The sequence below is a fragment of the Hyperolius riggenbachi genome, chromosome 2, assembly GCF_040937935.1.
Source record: "Hyperolius riggenbachi isolate aHypRig1 chromosome 2, aHypRig1.pri, whole genome shotgun sequence".
NCBI classification, from domain to species: Eukaryota; Metazoa; Chordata; class Amphibia; order Anura; family Hyperoliidae; genus Hyperolius; species Hyperolius riggenbachi.
Window position 1 is genome coordinate 225,729,590 of NC_090647.1, and position 23,282 is coordinate 225,752,871.

The following is a 23,282-nucleotide window of genomic DNA, read 5'->3' on the forward strand; positions in this document are numbered from 1 at the left end:
ACGCTGCCACTAAGAAAGGCTAAACAGAGAATGTTGCTGCCACATGCAAACACTAAACAGAGAATGTTGCTGCCATTTAGATACATAAAACAGAGATCTTTGCTTAGTCATGAGCAGTTGAGAACTTAGATTAACCTCCTTAGAGGTATGCCCGACACTGTGTCGGGAAAGGAAAACTTGCTGAAAGCGGTATGTCCGGCACAGTGTCAGGCATGACGCTCAGGAGATTTTCTAAAAAACTGTGGCCACCCGGAGTAACTTAGCTAGCTATAGGGGAGGCAGGACATGTTAGCTAGCTATAGATGCCCTAGATTTAGTCTTGTCCCCCCAGTGATTGCCCCCCTTTAGTGATTTTCCCCCTGCCCCTCCCTCTGCAGCGATAGTGCCTAAAAGGATCTCCTCCTGCTGCAGCTGCATACTTCTATGCCTGCCTCGCTCCCTCCCTCCGCAGCCGTGCGGTTGACCGGTTCTGATGCTCACTGTGTTTGTCGTCTGCACCGATCACACCACCAGCTCCTCTTACGTGTCCACAGTAAGCCAGGGAGCGCGGCTTGATGACGTAATCAAGCCACGCCCCGGGACTGTGAACCAGAAAGATCAGAGCTGGTGGTGTGATCAGCGCTGGTGACAGGCACTAGTGAGTATCAGCACTGGTCATTGGCATGGAGGGAGTGAGCGAGGAAGCAAGAGAGACAGACAGGGAAGTAGGCAGCAGCAGCAGAAGATCATTTCAGGCACGATCGCAGTGAAGGGAGGGAGGGAGGAGGAGGGGATCATGTACTGGGGGCATGCATGTATAGCTAGCTAACTTATACTGGGACACATGGCTAATCTATTCTGTGACACCTATGGCTAAAAAACTTATACTGGGACAACTATGGCTAACCTATACTGTGACACCTATAACTAAAACACTAATACTGGGACACCTATGGCTAACTTATACTGTGACATCTATGGCTAAAAACCGTATGCTGGGACACCTATGGCTAAATAACTTATACTGGGACTAAGTGGCTAACCTATGGCTAGCCTATACTGTGACATCTATGGCTAGCTAACTTATACTGGAACACCTATGGCTAACTTATACAGTGACACCTATGGCTAGCAAACTTATACTGGGACACCTATGGCTGCCTAACTTACACAGTGACACCTATGGCTGCCTAAGCTATACTGTGGCACCTGTGGCTGGCTGACCTGTACTGTGGCACCTATGCCTGGCTGACCTATACTGGCTGGCTGACCTATATCTATGACCTGCTAAACTATAATGGTGGCACCTATACTTGGCTACCTATACTGGGGGCACCTATACTTGGCTACCTATACTGCACTTATGCACTATAATGCACTTATACTCACCCTCATTGTGTACCTCTGATAGTGACGTTCCCCGGTGATCTGTGTTGGTGACGCCAGGGTCACACATCGTCAACGTCTGGCAGCAAACTTTTTCTTTTTTTATTGCATCCAATACTATAACCGGCAGGGGATTCCGAAGATGGATGAGCACAGTGTGGTGGGCGACAGGTAATGTATAAATGCACAAGGGGGATACATTTATACACTAGGGGGACAGTGGCGAAGCAGCAGACACGGACAATTCCCAAAAGATTTCATGCTGAAATCAGGAATCGGCCTGCAGCATATGGGCAGCCAACAGATCTCTGATTTTGTTAAGTTACAGGAAAAAAGGTTATGAAAATTAATTGGATCACTTTTTGCACAGAAATCCAGCAGAAACTGAACGCCGAGCAGGTTAATTCAAATTAATCAAATTACAATGAAAAGATGGTTATTTCAAGTCTCCAGTAAATTGAATGAGCCATTCCACCCAATCTTTTTGATCCAATACTTTTGCCAAATAAATATCTAGCTCCCATCCCAGGCTACGTGCTATCCTACTAGAGATGGCCCAGCCTTGGAGAATTCATGGAGAAGCACATGATCAGTTTGATCAGCTGATAGATTTGTATGCCTCTGATTTGCTGTGATGACTTCCTGGTTTAACACATAATCATGACCAGCAAATCAGAGCCTTACAATTCTATCAGCTGATCAAACTGATCATGTGCTTCTCCATGAGTTCTCCAAGGCTGGGCCATCCCTATATCCTACAGGGTAGTCAACAAGAAGTGCGCATTTGTTATTAAAGTGCACCTGAACTCTTGCACAAGACAGAAGGAAATCAGAGAGAAATGTACTCTGTATGCATTCTCTCTCTGTACTCTGTTTAGCCTGTTTAATTTCCCCTCATTTGTGTCTAACCATAAGTTGAATTATTATCTCTCACCTGTGTCACATGACTGTCACGGCAGAGATGGCAGATAAGCTCATTGAAAGCACAGGCTGTTAACAATATTTCTGCTTCCATGAATCAAGAAGTAGAAACAGTGCAGATTTATTTTAGGATTTGTATCAAAGAAATGGTTTTTTGTGTGTAAAAGTTGTTATGCTGTTGTGTATCTTTTAGCGCAGAGAGGACACTGAGTTCAGGTCCTCTTTAAGACTTAGAAAGTAAAGTTCTGCTCTGCTGGAAATGGAAATTGACACGACAACTTCAGAAAAACAGTGAGTGAATTTGTATTTCTCCAGAAAACTCTTCCCTTATGGAAGGCTAGAAAGCTGGTGCATAGATATGAAGTTAAAGTGTATTATAACAAGCTGTATTACACAGATACACTTATATTTGCTCTGGAATTGACTATTTTGAAGTTCTGCATTTTTCATGCCGAAAGCTGCCTTGGATATTGCTCAGATGGTAATTAGATGGGAGTGGCTACACTCAACTTGGCACATGAAGATGCAGCATCCTCACCTCAAGGTAAGTTGACTTCTTCCAGTGTAATGAATTTGTCATTGCAATAACACCTACCACAACTATAAGGGTGGAAAGGGAAGCAACACATTGCATTTCCTTTGTGGGCTAGACTTATGATCTAATAAGACAAATGGAAAGAGACCTCTCGATATCTTGCTATGGTTTTCAAAAAGTTTCCTAAAAAAGTAAGTTATAACAGCTGTAGACTAAAGTTGAAAGATAATATTTATTGGCATTCAGTTACAAAATGATTAGTATAGTGATGATATGTTTATTACTTTGATTTGGACAATAGTGGAGGAACCTACTGGAACAAAGTAGACACCACTGATCAAAGGTTTGCTATAACCATGTCGAAGAGGACCTTAGCTACCTAGGTCAAACTTCACTGGTCTGAATAGCACAACGTTGACAAGATTAGGTTGATGTTGGGTGTATCAGTTCCACTGAAAATATTACCAAACCATCTTAAAGTACCCCTAACCTGGTCCCCTCCCTCTCAATACTTTTAATATTGTTTTATTACTGGTGCTGTGACTAGCACACAGGACCATCCTCCCCCCTCCAGCACCCCCTGTAGCTCCCGTTCTGCTCATTGTAAACTTCTGACTGAGCATAACGCTGAATATGGGCAGGGAAAAAGTGGCAGATCTTCCTCCCCTCTGCCCGTCCATAATTCCAGCCCCTCCACTCACCTCTATAGTTCCACATTTGATTCACTGCACATAGCATGCCTGGGAGCTCCGCTGTGTGTGGCCTTGTGGTAATTGAGGTTGGATAACCCTCCGACCTCAATTACCACAAGCCTGATTCACTGCACACAGTGTGCCTGGGAGCTCCGCTGTGTGTGGCCTTGTGGTAATTGAGGTCGGATAACCCTCCGACCTCAATTACCACAAGCCTACAAACAGTGCAGTCCCCTGCGCACTGTGTGCAGTGAATCATATGGGGAACTATAGCGGTGAGTGGAAGGGGCTCAACTAAGGATGGGCAGAGGAGAGGAGGAACTTCCACTTCCTCCCTGCCCATATTTGATTGCAGAACTGGGCCACAGTGGGTGCTGGAGGGGGGAAGATGGTGCTGTGTCCTAGCCAGAGCACCAGTAATAAATCAATATTAACAGTATCAGGGACCAGGTTAGGGGTCAGGGTACTTTAAAGATACTACAGCATGAGTTATCAGTAGAACGTCCTTAATGTGGGGGCCTACTTAGACTAAATGCTAAATGCACTTAGTTTTTCAAGGCTCTTACAGGTTTTTGGGGGGGCACTAAGAGGTTGCATTTTGTGCCAGCATTTGCCTATTATGTAACCAAAATGGTGCACTTTTCCACCAATGTTCAGCAAACTAAACTGAATGCAATGAAAGTTACAATTTGTTAGGACTGATAGCCATGGATTAGAATAGTTAGTGTTAGGGGATAGGAAGGGGGTGAATTAGTTTATCCGTTAGGGTCGGGAGGATAGGGTGAGGCATTAGGAAGAGGTTAACAGTGGTGAATTGGTGAAGAACATTTGATGTTGGGAAGGGATACCGTGGGTAGGTGGGGGAGTTAAGCTTTAGAAAGGTGCTAACATTAGAAGCCAATTGTTATGGAGGCATCAGTTATACTGCATTTTGTCATGGTGAGGAGGTTATTTTGATTGTAGTTACTCAGGTTTGCTAATGACAGTAAATCAGAAGGCCATAATAATAATAATAATTATAATAATAACAAATGAGGAACATTAAAACAGAGATCTGATTGATGTAATACTTGAATGGCAAACCATTTACACTATAATGTTATGGAGCCACAAAGGAAAGCACTTGTTATAATTATGGTGAGTCTAATGTCACTTAAGAATGTCCATAATTACAGTACATATATTAAAGAGGCACTGTAGTGACATGTAGTATAATGCAGTGAATTCTTCAGGATACCCACTTTTTCAGTAATAATCCTGGTAAATATACTGTATATATTGGTATGTAGGCCCACCCTCCCAGTTACGTATAACCACTTAACGACATTGTATCGACAATTACACAAGGTGCTCCGCACAGGTATCAGGCTCTGTACCAAAGAGTGCAACTCACCAATCCGAGAAGAAACAGTTCCAGTAAAAAGAAGAAAAAGCGGTGGTGCACATCTCAGTAAAGCATCACTTTTAATCTAATCCATTAAAAGGCATAACAATTCCATGTATATAAAGGATGGAGAGAGGAATAGGCAGTTAGGAGCAGGTCTACAGCCGTTTCGCACCATCAAGTGCTTTGGCGCATCATCAGGACAAATTAGCCCCAAACAATTACACCCCTTAAATAGGTACCCACCTGACTGAGAAGCAATCACCATCGCTGCGTATAATGGCCGTCCGATCGCATCCGCATTGGTGAGCGTATGAAGCGCACGCCAGATGAGCAATAGACAAAGTTTCCTGATTGTGGAACGCAAAGTAATCACATCCAGAGGCCGAAAAATACGTCATGTCCGGAAGGCGTCATTAAAGTACACCTGGGATGCGGAAAAAGATCCGCATCAATCACGTATGTACATGATAAACGTAAGACGTAGGAGCACGGTGCCACTTAGCACCATCTTGTGGCCGAATTAGAAAATGCAGGAAAATGTAAAAAGCAATTGCTTCTCTATACAGGTTAGGAGCCACTTAATTAAAATAATGAATCTAAATACTTACAGTCATTGGGTATCCAATGAAGAAGAGCATACTAAGTTGAAATTATTAACAAATACTATGAGTACCATCAATTATTACAAACTCACCACCCCACTGGAACAGCCCGATGACTCAAGTTAGATTCTCAACATCTGAAAGGAGTAAAAATAATATAGTTAGGGGGGAACACAAGACTTAACTTGATAAAAACATGAAAAAGACGTCATCTACAAGCTACCTATATCTCAAAGAAATACATTAAATACATTATACCTTTCATTTAATCCAAGAGGTCCAGTTGCATCAAAAAATAAATCCAAAAACGTTCTCTCTGTAGAAGTTTACGATTCCAGTCCCACTCTCTTCTATCTCGTTTAACCTGTTCTATACCTAAAAATCTAAGGGCAGTTACATTAGACCCATGTACCTGTTGCATGTGTTCAATAACTCTCGGACAACCGATGCCACTATGAATAGATCTACAGTGGGCCTGGTACCGATCCTTTAACATATTAATGGTCTCCCCTATGTAAATCCTCTGACAGGGGCAGACTAATGCGTAAACCAGGGCCCTTGTCCTACAATTAATAAATTGTTTGATCCTACAGGTTTTCCCAAAATGGCTTAAAGAGTTACCTTGCATGATAAAGTTACAGCAAGAGCAATTGTGACATTTAAAGTTGCCTAATGGTCGGTGTGAATCCAACCAAGAGGTAGTTTGGGGACTTACAAATTCACTACAGGTCAGTTTGTCCTTCAAATTAGGGACTCACTCGTTTATAGGAGACACAGGCTGGAAGGAAACTCTTGTCTTTGAGCGATTTATCCTGTTGTATAATCCACCAGTTCCTACTAATAGCCTGTTTGATTGACTAATACATTGGTGAAAAAGAAAAGTGCATGAAAAATCTCCTTTGAGTTTGGCGACTATCTTTAGGGGATAATAGAGAACTTCTATCTCTACTAGCTGCCTATGAACAGGCCTATTCAATTATATTTGATTCATAACCCCTCTGCAAGAGTCTAACTTTTAAATTTGTGGACTGCTCCACAAAATCTTCCCATGTAGTGGCATTCCTCTGAAGGGGGGGGGGGGAATTGTCCATAGGGGACCTCCTTAATAGTGGCTGGTGGATGATAACTGGTAGCACTCAATAGGGAATTAACTGCCGTTTTCTTTCTAAAGGTTTTTGTTAGAATAACTCCCTCTAATACTGATATATCTAAATCCAAAAATCAAGGTGCTGATCACCCCAAAGGTGGGTGAAGGACATGTTTACATCATTGGAATTAATATACAACATAAATTCCTCAAATTCCTTCTTGTTTCCCCTCCCACCCTGGTGGTGTGGCATTGCCTGTGAAATTCTGCTATTATCCGTTGATGGTTTTAAGCTGAAAATTCAGTACAATGGCATCAAGTCCCAGAGAGAAAGAGAGTGCTCATTTTTCTCTTGGATATATCACAATGGTACATGCTAGGCTGGCTTCAGCATGTAGCATTGTAGTGTGTTGTGTTGGTGGTATAATGGTTAGGATAGCAGCCTACCAAGCGGTAGGCCTGGGTTCGATTCCTGGCCAATGTATGTGAGTTGGCTTTTGACATCCTACAAATCCCTAAGCAAGCTCATTTTTCTCTTGGATATATCATAATGGTACATGCTAGGCTGGCTTCAGCATGTAGTGTTGGTGGTGTTATAGTGGTGAGGAGAGCTGCCTACCAAGCACTAGACCTGGGTTCGATTCCCGGCCAATGTATGTAAGCTAGCTTTTGAAATCCTACAATTCCCTGGAAGACAAGACCCTCCTCCGGGGGAGGAGGGGGGAAGAGAAAAAGGACTAAGGGAACAGTCAATAGGTTCTATGGGCTACCATATAGCATAAACAAGGTTCCATTTGCGATTACTTTAATTTTTCCGCCGATATCAGGAATTCTGCGGAATATCGTAAAAATCCGGCAGAATTTTCATAGCGATGGAATTAAGTGCTGGCGGAATCCCCGACCATCCCTACATTCAAGGAACAATATTTTATCAAGTTTAGGGTGTGGTAGTCTGACCAAACTACTGGATCAATCTCCACACTGGATATTAAAAGTTCTGCACTGAATATGAGATCCAAAGTGTGGCCTTTTTTTGTGGGCAGGGAGAGTGATGGTTTGAGAAAAGTAAAGTTAATTCATAGAAAAAAAAGTAGCTTTCTTCCTAGGTGAGAGATATGGGCATCCACTCGTGCGTTAAAGTCACCCAGGATTATCCAACTACGATATTTCAATGATATGTAAGATACAAGTTCCGCTATTTCCTTGAGAAAGGTTGAACCATCATCAGGAGGGCAATAGACAAGTAATATGTTTATGTTTTTCTCAGCTGACCTGTTGTATGCATCCTGTTCAAGTCCTTCCTTACTGCCTGCATACTTGTTCCTGGATGTTATACCTGTTGTTCTTGAGCCTAGAATCCTGTTATTGAACTGTAAATAGAATCCTTCATTGGATGTTATCTGATTCATCCTGGGATTCTACAATATTGGGATTTACTGATGCACAGAACTCAGCTAGCTGTGACAGTCTTGAAATATATATCCTTTAGGTGGTCATACACTTATCATTTTTTCCATTGACATCTGGCTGATTCAGTCTTTTGAAGTAGGATTTCAGTCAATCAGTGGCAAAGCATTAGCAACGTTCGATTTTGCAACAAGAGAAATGTGGTGTGTGCATCAAAGCTCACACTCACCTGTCCACTGGCGGGTGTCTTCTTTCCACTGCTAGCTACTTCTTCCTGTCTTTTCGCTCCTTGGGCAACTGTCTCACATCACAAATGCTAGAGGTCAAACACGAGAGGCATCTAGTGGCCATGTAGGCAGAGATGGAGTAAGATCACTGGCGGACATATGGCCGTGATATGGATCTATGCGGAAATAGAGTGCTCCATAGTGCATTTATCAAAGGGCAATTTTTATTAAACAAGTAAAAATATACTCACAAACATCAAAGTCACAATCGCTTGTCAGCGGTAAGCCAGCCGCTTGATCACCGGGTGGTGGATGGCAATGCGCTGTGGCCAGCAGTGCAATCTCCGTTGTCCTGGGATGCCGTCTCGCTTCCGGGTGGGCGTGGCTTGCCGTTAGTGTGCGTCTGACGTCATTACGCGTTTCGGCGCGCTGCGCCTTCATCAGTGAGTGGGGATCATATCACTGACCCCCACATTGAGCGGCACAAGTGCAGACAATCAAAGAGGAGCATCTGTGAGATCTGGTTTGGGAGTGCAAGGAACCTTTATACTTTTTTCTGGACATATGGCCGTGCAGGCCGTGCAGGCCGTGCCAGCGCACGAGGGCCCCTGAAGTTCCATTGTTTCAGGGGCCCATTAAGTATGCTGTTTTTTTTTTGTTTTGTTTTATTTTTTTTTTACTTTATTTCCCTTGGGGAACCAGACTCCTATCCTCCCTCCTTCACCTCTGGCCCCCCTCCTGGTATGCACGGTGGAAGAGTGGCAGATATAGGGAGACTCCGGCGGTTCCAGCAGGTGCTGGAGGTTCAGCCATCTGGTCCACGCTGTCTCCTCTCCTTTGTATGCCGCTCGCACTAAACCAGGAAGTAGCAAGTGGCATACAGAGAAGAGGAGACAGCGTGGACCAGGCAGCTAAACCTCTAGCATCTGCTGGAACCCGCTGGAGCCTTCCTATATCTGTCGCTCTTCCGCCGCGCATACCGTGAGGGGGGCCCCCGAGGTGAGGGAGGGAGGGAGGATGTGAGGGGGGCCCCCGAGGTGAGGGAGGGAGGGAGGATAAGAGTTGGTCCCCCACCAGGCTACCCACCCTCCCTCCCACCAGGCTACCTAGCTACCCACCCTCCCTCCCACCAGGCTACCCAGTTACACACTCTCCCTCCCAACAGGCTACCTAGTTACCCACCCTCCCTCCCACCAGGCTACCTAGCTACCCACCCTCCCTCCCACCAGGCTACCTAGCTACCCACTCTCCCTCCCACCAGGCTACCTAGCTACCCAGATACCCACCCTTCCTCCCACCAGGCTACCTAGCTGCCCACCCACCCTCCCTCCCACCAGGCTACCTAGATACCCACCCACCCTCCCTCCCACCAGGCTACCTAGCTACCTAACAGCCCACCCTCCCTCCCACCAGGCTACCTAGCTACCTAATAGCTAACCCTCCCTCCCACCAGGCTACCTAGCTACCTAACAGCACACCCTCCCTCCCACCAGGCTACGTAGCAGCCGACCCTCCCTCCCACCAGGCTACCTAGCAGCCCACCCATCCACCCTCCCTCCTTCCCGGCTACCTAGCAGCCCACCCTCCCTCCAACCAGGCTACCTAGCATGCCACCCTCCCATCAGGCTCCCTAGCTACCTAATAGCTCACCCTTCTTCCATAGTTACATAGTTACATCGTTACATAGTTATTTTGGTTGAAAAAAGACATACATCCATCGAGTTCAACCAGTACAAAGTACAATTCCAGCCCGTCCCCCACATACCCCTGTTGATCCAGAGGAAGGCGAAAAAACCCCCACAAGGCATGGTCCAATTAGCCCCAAAAGGGAAAAATTCCTTTCTGACTCCAGATGGCAATCAGATAAAATCCCTGGATCAACATCATTAGGCATAACCTAGTAATTGTAGCCATGGATGTCTTTCAACGCAAGGAAAGCATCTAAGCCCCCTTTAAATGCAGGTATAGAGTTTGCCATAACGACTTCCTGTGGCAATGCATTCCACATCTTAATCACTCTTACTGTAAAGAACCCTTTCCTAAATAAATGGCTAAAACGTTTTTCCTCCATGCGCAGATCATGTCCTCTAGTCCTTTGAGAAGGCCTAGGGACAAAAAGCTCATCCGCCAAGCTATTATATTGCCCTCTGATGTATTTATACATGTTAATTAGATCTCCTCTAAGGCGTCTTTTCTCTAGACTAAATAAACCCAGTTTATCTAACCTTTCTTGGTAAGCGAGACCTTCCATCCCACGTATCAATTTTGTAGCTCGTCTCTGCACCTGCTCTAAAACTGCAATATCTGTTTTATAATGTGGTGCCCAGAACTGAATTCCATATTCCAGATGTGGCCTTACTAGAGAGTTAAACAGGGGCAATATTATGCTAGCATCTCGAGTTTTTATTTCCCTTTTAATGCATCCCAAAATTTTGTTCTCTTTAGCTGCAGCGGCTTGGCATTGAGTACGATTATTTAACTTGTTGTCGATGAATACTCCTAAGTCCTTCTCCAAGTTTGATGTCCCCAACTGTATCCCATTTATTTTGTATGGTGCTAGACATTGGTACAACCAAAATGCATGACTTTACATTTGTCAACATTGAACTTCATCTGCCATGTATGTGCCCATATAGCCATCCTATCCAGATCCTGTTGCAATATGACACTATCTTCCTGAGAGTTGATGATTCTGCACAATTTTGTATCATCTGCAAAAATAGCAACATTGCTCACTACTGCATCTACTAGGTCATTAATAAATAAATTGAAGAGCACTGGACCCAGTACAGACCCCTGTGGGACCCCACTGCTAACAGTCTCTCATTTTGAGTACGATCCATTGACCACAACTCTTTGTTTTCTGTCCATTAGCCAGTTCCCTATCCATGCACACAAACTCTTCCCCAGTCCTTGCATCCTCAACTTTTGCACCAGACTTCTGTGGGGAACAGTGTCGAAAGCCTTTGCAAAGTCCAAGTATATCACATCTACAGCATTCCCAATATCCATATTAGCATTCACTACCTCATAAAAGCTGAGCATGTTAGTCAAACAGGACCTGTCTTTAGTAAACCCATCCCACCAGGCTACTGAGCTACCTAATAGCCCATCCTCCCTCCCACCAGGCTACCTACCTATTAGCCCACCCTCCCTCTCTCCCTGGCAGTTGACAACCACCCACCCTCCCTGACATTTGTTTAGCCCACGGACCCACCCTCCCTGGCATTTGTTTAGCCCATACCAACCAACCCTCCCTGGCAATTGTTTATCCCACCCACCTTAAGTGTACAGGCGCAGACAGACCGGAGGCCATTGATCCGGACCGATCAAGCAAGCACCATGGTCGGACAGTATTGGTAAGCACTGACATAGTACATAGTCATGTCACTGACTGTCTGCAGAATGCAGATTAGTTCACAAGCTAATCTTACCATAGTCATAGTCTAATGTCCTACCATATTATTATTATTACCGTATTTTTCGGACTATAAGACGCTCCGGACTATAAGACGCACCTAGGTTTAGAGGACAAAAACCCAGGAAAAATAAAAATATACTAAACCTGGTGCGTCCATGGTACAGGGGCGTGTTATGGACCTTTTCCCCTAATTATTATGCCCCCCCCCCTTATGTCTTTCATGTACTTTTGCCCCCCTGTGTTCACCTATGTCCCTCTGTGTCCACTGTCCCCTTGTGTCCACTGATGTCTCAATGTCCTCTGTCCACCTATGTCCCTGATGTCTGATGCCCTGTGCTCTGTCCCCCTTCCTCTGTCCCCTTGTCCACTGTTTCCTTCATGTCCAGTGTTTTCTATCCCTGTGTCCCCAGTGTCTGCATGCCCCCCTGTGCCCCAGTGTATTCGTGTCCCTGTGTCCCAGTATCTGCATGTACTCCATGTTCCCAGTGTCTGCGTGTCCTGTCCTGGTCTGTGCATCTGGTGTCTTAAACACATACACTTCTTCATCAGGCTGTCCTCCGTGCAGTGTCTGAAATACATACCTCTCTTGCATCTTTGATCATATATGCATGCATGTCCTCATTGTCTGCATTTCCCCATGTTGTAGTGTCTGCCTGCACTGTGTCCCCAGTGTCTGCATGTCCCCTGTGTTGCATTGTCTGCCTGCACTGTGTCCCCAGTGTCTGCATGTCCCCTGTGTTGCATTGTCTGCCTGCACTGTGTCCCCAGTGTATGCGTGTCCTCGGTATATCCATGTCCCTGGTGTTTGTGTCCCCCGGTGTTTGTGTGTCCGCGGTGTCTTAACACATATAAGTAGCTGCCACATAGTCATCTGGCTGTCCCCGGTTTCCCATATACGTACCGCTCTTACAGCTTTGATTATCGCGCTGTCCCCGGTACTGCCGTAACTTGTAACAATCAGGAAGTTCCGGACGTCTGTGCAGGGAAATGCACCAATCAGGCAGAGGGCGCTGTGATTGGCCACAATGACGGAAAGGTGGTACCGCCCTCAACACCATCACTCGAGCATTGCACAGCATGATTGGCGGTTGAGGCAAGCGCCCCCGCCTGATTGGTGCATTTCCCTGCACAGACGTCCGGGACTTCCTGATTGTTACAAGTTACGGCGATACCGGGGGACAGCGCGATACTCAAAGCTGCAAGAGCGGTACGTATATGGGAAAATGGGGACAGCCGGATGACTATGTGGCAGGCTGGCAGCTACTTATATGTGTTTAGACACCGCGGACACACAAACGCCGGGGACATGGAATTACCGAGAACACGCAAAAACACCAGGGACACGCAAACACCGGGGACACGAGTGCAGGCAGACACGGGGGACATGCATACACTGAGAACACGCAAACACAGGGGACACGGAGTGCAGGCAGACACTGCAGCGGGGGAAATACAGACATCGCAGACATGGGGTAAAAAACACAGGCACAGGTCCAAATATGTAGCATTCGGACTATAAGACGCACTGACTTTTTCCCCCCACTTTTGGGGGAGAAAAAGTGCGTCTTATAGTCCGAAAAATACGGTATGTATTTATATAGCACTGAAATCTTCTGCAGCACTTTAATGAGTACATAGTCATGTCACTGACTGTCCTCAGAGGATCGTACAATCTAATCTCTGCTATATGTATAGTAAGTATGTATAGTAAGTAGGATATCATTTTTTATTAGGAGAGGGGGCTTCATTCAAAGTTTCCTGTTGATGTCCACTGTCAGTTAATTACTAACTGCTGCTAAGTTCATGAACAGCTGCTCCTGCAGTGGATCTAGCACTTGCGTAGCACCCACAAAAAAACATCTTGGAAGCCACCCCTGTTTACAATCCACTGCCTTGTCTTCCCACTGCATCTCCTGCCTCCTAGCTCACTCACCCTCTGTACTAGGTTCCAGCCAGGTAGTCTAGATTGCACACTGCCACTGCAGACTGCACCATCTTTGACTAGTCAGTCCTAGATTGATTTGAATTTGCTCCAGTCGGCTCCACACTTCAGTCAGAAACATCTGATTTGCTTGTTCAGGGACTATGGCTAAATGTATTAGAGGCAGAGAATCAGCAGGACAGCCAGGCAATGTGCATTGTTTAAAAGGCAACAAATATGTCAGCCTCCGTATCCCTCTCACCTCAGGTGTGTTTTCAAGTATAAAAGACAGAACCTGTCATGTCATGCCCTGTCTTGATGCAGGATTGGGGTTAAGTTTTGCTTTTGTTCAGTAACCTGTATAATGCAGATGCTACATGTGTGCATCAAGAAAGATTTCTGGGCCTCAGGGAAGGTTGCCATAGACAGTATTGGTAAATCTATGCAATGTGTAACCACACCCAATTTAGTTATGACCACACCTACTTTTAACTGCCTGTCAGGGGCCCACAATTGGTATTCTGCACAGGGACCCACTGCTGGCTGTGTGTCCGCCACTGAGAAAGATGTAGTGGTTCCCTAGGCAAGGTAGCAGATTAGAAGCCCCCTTGTGGTCTTTTTTGCAAGCTGAAGTGGAGAGAGGTCAGATAAGGTGGCAAGTGGGCCCCTTGACACCCAACAGGCACCAGGCACCCGGCTAGGTAGCTCTGCATGTAGGTTACATGCCACAGTGCTTGGTCCTTAGCAAGAATGGTGGAGAGAAGACCACAAATCTGCTCAGGTGTAAACAACCTCTAGTAAAAAAAACAAAGTGTGTGTGTGTGTGTGTGTGTGTGTGTGTGTGTGTGTGTGTGTGTGTGTGTGTGTGTGTGTGTGTGTGTGTGTGTGTGTGTGTGTGTGTGTGTGTGTATGTGTGTGTGTATGTGTGTGTGTGTATGTGTGTGTGTGTGTGTGTACCCCGAAACTCTAAATGAAGATCGCAACTGACTGTAATCATTAAAAAAGTAGAAACCCAAAACTTTGAGTCAGGGAACACACTTGACTGTTTTTGTGCGCATTTTCTGTACAGAAAAACTGAGAACTCATGTTATTCAAGGAGCTAGTTCACACGTAATACGTTTTTCGCGTGCAGAAAAAAAAAACTGACATTCTGCATGATGACTCTGCACATATTGTCAGTTTTCTGTATCAATTACATCAGCTGCTGTGAAAAAACGGGCGTGTTTTCCTGCATAGAAACACACTTGGTGTGCAGAAAAAGTATGCCTAAAAATGCGCGCAGAAAACTAAATGACAAGTGTATTCCCTGTCTAAGGCTCCTTTACAAGCTGTAATTATATTTTATCAAGGTGTAAAAAATATTTTGTACATCGCATATTCATACTATTGAAGTGCAAGAGAGCATAAAGAGCACCTCCATTTTGCAAGTCATTTTCATTGTGTGAATTGTACCATCTATGCAGGGCTTCCAACTTTTATATGCATGCCAGAACATGTGATGATAGAACATTTAAATACAGAATGTTTGCATAACAGAACACTGACTTCACAAAGTACGGCGTAGTGTAAACACAGTACAGTTCTACAATAAATAATGTCATCTTATCACATTGCTTCACCATATGGAATACACAGCACATACTTGCACCATGCTTTCATTCTACATCTGGATTTTGTTTTGAAGCCACCTGCTGAAAAGCAGTGTGTTAATTGTCTGAATTTAGCATAAAACTTACAGGTTTCTTCATCTCTCTTTTTTTAATGAAAATAAAAAGAACAGTAAAAACACTACATAACATTGAGTCATATGAACATAATCACTGATCTTTGCTCTAGCCTCTAGCGCAGGGGTAGGGAACCTATGGCTTGGGAGCCAGATGTGGTTCTTTTGATGGCTACATCTGGATCACAGTTAGGGGTTGATTCACTAAGCTACACTGCTCAAGAAGCGTAGCTTAGTGCAGCAGCGCAAGTAAAATTTTCGAAGTAGGCACGCCACTACTGCAGCATGCACTACTACCTTACTCACGCTACCCCCAAAATAAAAAGCTGATCTCGTCCTACAAAGCGAATCAACCCCCAAGTCAATGCAAATATGGAGAGGAGAAAGCATTTGAACAAAATGCAACAGGGGTGGATACTGCCACACTGGGCTTACCTGCAGCGTGCTCCAATGGTAGTCCACAATTTTAATCAAAAGAGAAGAAGGAGATGGGCACAGCTGCTAAAATACCCTTTATTGTGGCTGGGTTGACACAAAAAAGCTTACAGCAGTGGGAGAAAGTACAAGTCTGACAGCTGTTTCGCACGGACTAACCCTGCTTCATCAGAGTCTCTGATGAAGCAGAGCTAGTCCCTGCGAAACAGCTGTCAGACTCAACCCCCAAGTCAGCTAGCTAATTGTACAAGCTGTTAGGTCTTGTTCACATCATAAATCGACAGCGCTCGCGTCTTGCATTTTTGTGCGCAATTTTTTTAAGGGCTTCCTGGTGCTTACCTGCGCATTAGCGATTGTTTGTAAAGTGCTTTTCTAAGCGTATTTGCAGAGCGATTTGTTTTTTCACTTCCTGACGTCAGTCAGGAAGTGAACTCTTTGACCTGGGAAAGAATAAATACAATGTATTTATTCTTAAAAGTGCTGGGGAAATCGCTATACAAAGCGCTTTTTCATGCTCAGAAAATGGTACACGAAGCTCTTTGGTCGGCGGAAAGCAATCGAAATGCGCAGATGGGAACACTCTCATAGGGAATCATTGTACATGCTCTTTTAGGGCTCTTTTCCACTACGGCGTTTGCGATGGCTGAATCGCAAAGATGCAAACCGCTAGTGATTTTCAAATCGCTATGGTTTGCTTTTTAACATAGGAATCACGGTAGGTCATTTCCACTACCGCAATTCGTTTTTTACCTAATCGCGATCGCGCAGCGGAACGATTATTGCCGCGATTTTGCTATGCAGTGCATAGCATAGGGAAATCGCAATTGCAAACGTTGGGAAAACGCTGCAAAATGTTGTACATTTGCTGAATTGCAATCGCTAGCGTTTAGCGGGAACGCTAGCGATTCCTAGTGGAAAAGAGCCCTTAGGGTGATTTTCAAAATCGCCAGCTCTTAAAAACAACAACCTGAAAACGCCCTAGGTGTGCACCAGCCCTTAGTCTGTATTTCTCCTGTCTGGCTCTCGGGGAAATTGCTGATGTTGATGAAACCCAAGAGCAGCTGAAGACGTGTTTGACACTTTTGCTGCCCAGCGGATCAACTGTATACACATCACCTTGGCAACAGGGACGTGAGCCCTCTGCTGCGATTGCGCACTATCCCAGTTTGAAACATATTGTATGGCTCTCACAGAATTACATTTTAAAATATGAGGCGTTTATGGCTCTCTCAGCCAAAAAGGTTCCTGACTCCTGCTCTAACGTATTGAAGAAGGCCAAAGTATAGTAATAAATAAGCAAAAAGGAGACAACTACTCTGCAGGAGTCGGATCGGGTGTGTTATCTTACTGGTGCCAAATAAAGAGACATATCTGTTAGGTACATACTCCCAATTTTCTGGTTGCTAAAATATAAAATCCTCCCTGGCGGTGTAAGGATCTGCATGTAACGATCGGCACATGCAGATTCTTATCAGGACAATGCAAGAGCATGCAATCACATATATAAAATACTGAAGTCTGCACAGGTTGAATTTAGAAGCGAGAATGTGTTTATTTACAAAAATGCACATACAACCAATATGCATGCAATCATACAATGTGACCACTGTGACCCGAAATCACCCTGACTGACTAACTAACTAATATTTACAATGAATATGCAAAGGCACAGGTCACACAATAGCAACACACAGGAATCTGGGTCACACAATATATACAATAATACAATATATACTGACACGTCTCAGCAGAATCAGCACACAGGAGAATAGTTGTACAAGCCAGGATCAATAATCAGAGAATACGAAGTACAATGACAGAAAGAAGAGAATAGTCAGACTAGCAAGGATCAATACCAGCAGTTCAGAATGCAGGAACAGAGTTCAGGAACACAGGAAGGTTGGCCAGACTCACAACACTGCAAGGAATCAAAATGACCTAGCAATGTGCTGCTAGCAAGTCCATCCTTAAATATGCAGCACATTGATCAGGTGACTGGCCAGAATTACTTCACAGTCCATCTGCTGGTGAGCCGAGGAGTTGCACATCTCCCCGCATATGAGAGCCATCTGCTGGTAGACAGCGAAAGTCCACATCAATTTCCTCAGTGCTGCTACCAGCAGGATGACAAAGGCACCGATAATAACAGTACCCCCTCTTTAGGATCGGACTCCGAACGCTCCACATGATCTCCAGCGTTACCCCCACCTGGGTCCCAATAGAGGAGCCGAGACTGGGTGGGCAGGGAGGGAGAAAATTCAAAAAACATTATAAAATCTAGTTGGACCACAGGAGTCTTTGGAGACTGGACTCAAAAATGCTGGAGAGCCTGGACATTATGTGACTGGAAAGAGTCACGCAGAAACACAGATTGGGAAGCAGAAACATCAGCAACCTGGAGACCATCAGGATCCGAAGGAGCAGGAACAGACTGGAACCCATCAGGATCAAGAAGAGCAAGAGCAGACTTGGCACTGACAGGAACAGTAGCATTGGATTGGATAACCTCAGGAGCAGCAGCAGACTGGAGATCAACTGGAACAGCGGACTTGGAAGCAACAACTGGAACAACGGACTTGGAAGCAGAAACTGGAACAGCAGACTTGGAAGCAGCAACTGGAACAGCAGACTTGGAAGCAACAACTGGAACAGCAGACTTGGAAGCAACAACTGGAACAGCAGACTTGGAAGCAGCAACTGGAACAGCAGACTTGGAAGCAGCAACTGGAACAGCAGACTTGGAAGCAGCAACTGGAACAGCAGACTTGGAAGCAGCAACTGGAACAGCAGACTTGGAAGCAGCAACTGGAACAGCAGACTTGGAAGCAGCAACTGGAACAGCAGACTTGGAAGCAGCAACTGGAACAGCAGACTTGGAAGCAGCAACTGGAACAGCAGACTTGGAAGCAGCAACTGGAACAGCAGACTTGGAAGCAGCAACTGGAACAGCAGAATTGGAAGCAGCAACTGGAACAGCAGACTTGGAGGCAGCAACTGGAACAACAGACTTGGAGGCAGCAACTGGAACAGCAGACTGGATACCCTCAGAAGCAGCAGCAGACTGGATACCCTCAGAAGCAGCAGCAGACTGGATACCCTCAGAAGCAGCAGCAGACTGGATACCCTCAGAAGCAGCAGCAGACTGGATACCCTCAGAAGCAACAGCAGACTGTATACCCTCAGAAGCAACAGCAGACTGGATACCCTCAGAAGCAGCAGCAGGTTGGGCAGTTTCTGGCAGGGTGGCATCAGACTGGATAATTTCAGACAGGATGGCAACAGGCTGAACAGGTCCAGACAGGGTGGCAACAGGCTGGATAATCTCAGACCGGATGGAAACAGGCTGGATACTCTCAGACAGGGTGGCAACAGGCAGTTTAGTTTCAGACAGGGTGGCATCAGGCTGGATAGTTTCAGACAGGGTGGCATCAAGCTGGATAGTTTCAGACAGGGTGGCATCAAGCTGGATAGTTTCAGACAGGGTGGCAACAGGCTGGATAGTTTCAGGGAGCTGGTTCAAACGCTGAGCACCAGGTTGAACCATTGGCTGATACTCCGATACAGTCAGTGCGGGCTGGAACAAAGCTTGTGCGGGCTGGAACAAAGCCTGTGCGGGCTGGAACAGAGCCTGTGCGGGCTGGAACAGAGCCTGTGCGGGCTGGGGGCAAAGTTCTGCAGGCTGGGAGCAAAGTTCTGCAGGCTGGGAGCAAAGTTCTGCAGGCTGGGAGCAAAGTTCTGCAGGCTGGGAGCAAAGTTCTGCAGGCTGGGAGCAAAGTTCTGCAGGCTGGGAGCAAAGTTCTGCAGGCTGGGAGCAAAGTTCTGCAGGCTGGGAGCAAAGTTCTGCAGGCTGGGAGCAAAGTTCTGCAGGCTGGGAGCAAAGTTCTGCAGGCTGGGAGCAAAGTTCTGCAGGCTGGGAGCAAAGTTCTGCAGGCTGGGAGCAAAGTTCTGTAGGCTGGGAGCAAAGTTCTGTAGGCTGGGAGCAAAGTTCTGCAGGCTGGATGCAACACTCTGCAGGCTGGATGCAACACTCTGCAGGCTGGATGCAACACTCTGCAGGCTGGATGCAACACTCTGCAGGCTGGATGCAACACTCTGCAGGCCGGGCAGGCTGACCCACTGTCAGCAAATCTAGTCCATGAAAAAGTCCAAAAAGAAAAGCGATGGACTGCTCAGGACTGACTGGAGATTGCCGAGGACACAAATCAACTGGAGTCTGCATGGACATGGTTAAAGTCTGCATGAATCTGGATGTAGTCTGTATGGAGCTGGATGAAGTCTGCACTGACCTGGGTGGAGGCTGCACCGACTTGGATGGAGGCTGCACCGACTTGGATGGAGGCTGCACAGACATAGCTGCAGTCTGCACATGCTGAATGGAGCTGGTGGGAAAGAATTTTTTTCTTTTTGGATGCAGAAATAGTTTTTAACATTTTTTGCCAAGACCGCGGTGTGAGTCTGGCTTCAGTTTGCAATGGGGTTTTAACTGAAATCGGACATGCAGGTTGTGAACTCGGCATGGTGATTATACTGAGAGTTGACAGGTTTAACAGAGGGAAGAAGAGAAGGAGACTTAGAATATAGAAGATCTTGCCAAACTTCCAACAAAGCCGCAGCAGGTTCATACTCACATAGGTCATTGACCACCAGAGATTTCACTCCACACATACAATTCCTAATAAACTCCTCATCTTGTTGCAAATAGAATGACATAAACTCTTCCCTATCATTCTTCAAATAGCCATAATAAGCATTGATCTCTTCTGCAGTAAAATCAAAACTGACTCGATTGTTGCAATCTTTCCACTCATTAGTTTCCTCAATCTCATGCATGCATGCATCTGCACTAGAATCAACCAACAAGATTTCCTTCCAAACTTGGATCAGAGCAGAGGCAGCTTCAGGCTGACACAGTCTGTAATCACTCATACTTTTCACAGCATGTACATATTTAGCCAGACTTGAACTTTCCATTTTAGAATAATGTTTTAAGAAACTTTTCCTATCTTTCTTTAAATTATCAAATAGATAGTTAATATCATCTGCACAAAAGACAGGAGTTAAACGGGATTGATTCCTAACTGGCAGAGAATTAATTTGGTTATTAATAGAACTTGACTAAACTACATCAGTAACGGAATCAAGACTGGACTGGATTCTAACAGACAAAGAACCAGTTTGTATATTATTCTTTGCTGTCACAGAACAAGGTTTGCATTGGGAAATTAACATCTCCTGCCAGGCAGATAATAACAATGAGGTATTTTCAAATTTGCATACACTTGAATCAATTAGCAATAGAAGGGACTTAACACAAGCTTGCATAATACTTTTGTCTTTCTTGTAGTAAAAGTCAAAGAAAGATTCTCTGTCATTCTTAAGAATATAAGTAAAAACTGTAATATCAGCAGGGCTAAATGGTGGATCCGGAAAATTACCCTTGGATAATTTACTTTTCAGCAACCACTGAAGGACCTGCAGCAAGTCATGCACCTCTTCTGCAGACAAAATTTTCTGATTTACATAGTCTTGCACTGAATCAATTAACTGCTGGAGGTGCTTTCTGGAGTGAGCTGCAAAATACAGGAAACAATAACTTTTGTTATCTTCAGCGAGCAGGGTATAGTAGTACACATCATCAAATTCCAAACTCATTTTTGCAGACAAGAGCCTTCAGTACTTATGTGATTGAAATATTTGGGTAAGGCTAGGTCATTATGTAAGGATCTGCATGTACCGACCGCCACAGTCAGATTCTTATCAGGACAATGCAAGAGCATGCAATCACATATATAAAATACTGAAGTCTGCACAGGTTGAATTTAGAAGTGAGAATGTGTTTATTTACAAAAATGCACATACACATACAACCAATATGCATGCAATCGTACAATGTGACCACTGTGACCCGAAATCACCTTGACTGACTAACTAACTAATATTTACAATGAATATGCAAAGGCACAGGTCACACAATAGCAACACACAGGAATCTGGGTCACACAATATATACAATAATACAATATATACAGACACGTCTCAGCAGAATCAGCACACAGGAGAAGAGTTGTACAAGCCAGGATCAATAACCAGAGAATACAAAGTACAATGACAGAAAGAAGAGAATAGTCAGACTAGCAAGGATCAATACCAGGAGTTCAGAATGCAGGAACAGAGTTCAGGAACACAGGAAGGTTGGCCAGACTCACAACACTGCAAGGAATCAAAATGACCTAGCAATGTGCTGCTAGCAAGTCCATCCTTAAATATGCAGCACATTGATCAGGTGACTGGCCAGAATGACTTCACAGTCCATCTGCTGGTGAGCCTAGCTCCCCGCATATGAGAGCCATCTTCTGGTAGACAGCGAAAGTCCACATCAAGTTCCTCAGTGCTGCTACCAGCAGGATGACAAAGGCACCGATCATAACAGGCGGTATGATTATTTCCAGATTTTAAAGTCTAAAAGCGGTGTAATTTTTTTTTGCATGCTTTTAGACCCTAAAACCATGAAAGAATCATACCACCAGAAAGCCTGCAGCAGCACTTACTCACTTCCCTGAGATCCAGTGCTGCAGTTCTCCCTCTGTCCTCTGAGTCATGACAACAGACAGCAATCTCACCAGAGGGATCCAGAGCCTCAGAGGACAGGAAGAAGAATGGCTGTGTAGTCTGGATCCCCGGGGAGGTGAGTTGAAATGCCTGCTGTGTGCAATAACCTTATGACAGCTACCACGTGTCAGGCTCAAGGTTACTGCTCTGAGCTGTGGATTTCCAGCCTCGAGCCTGACTCAGGGTTACCGTTAGATTAATGGGGCTTTCTTAGGATCACCCCCTTACTAAATAGGCAATGATTGACAGTAGCCAATCAAGTTCTGGAATACAGTAGTCATTATGTCTTATTGGGGCTCTGAACAGCAATGCAATATACTAGCATTATTGATTTCAGTCCTGTTTTAAGATTTTTGTCATACCATCCAGACTGTTTACAGAAAAAAAAATATCCCTAGCTAATTTCTACTTTATCCTCACCTTATTCTGAAGAGCAGATAGTGACCTACATAGGAAAGCTTGTAGAGGGATATTTAACAAGTGAGGAGACAAACTGAAGCTAGTTCTCTGTCAGTATAGGCACTAATTACACACACGAACATATGATGTGTGCGGAAAGGGGGAGGGGCATAGTCGTATGTTAGATGAGCCCAATTTTAAGTCATTTGAGTTTCATGTACGCTTGAGCTACAGGACCCAGTGTTTAAATTCATTTAGTCCAGTCTATCTTACCTGATATAGTTTGCCTATTTTTGTGGTATTATAAGACCTTCTTATAACTGCTCTTCTTATTGTTGGTTGCTGCTGCCACCTTTCAACAACGATATCTCTTAGCATACAGTAGTAGTTCTATCAGAACTACTAAGCTGCTAATAGAGATGGCCCGAACGGTTCGCCGGCGAACGGTTCCAGGCAAACTTTGGGTGGTTTGCGATCGCATGCGAAAGCAAACTTTCCTGGAAGTTCGGTTCCGCCCCATAGTGCACCATTAGGGTCAACTTTGACCCTCT

General features: G+C 45.0%; 1 long non-coding RNA gene across 1 annotated transcript in view; it reads right to left on the minus strand.

The window, feature by feature from the left end:
- Positions 1–23,282, minus strand: part of LOC137544234 (uncharacterized) — a 314,438-nt gene that overhangs the window by 114,197 nt on the left and 176,959 nt on the right. The window contains exon 4 of the long non-coding RNA XR_011025789.1: positions 5,595–5,639. This is a non-coding gene — a long non-coding RNA (uncharacterized lncRNA). The remainder of the gene's footprint in view (positions 1–5,594; positions 5,640–23,282) is intronic.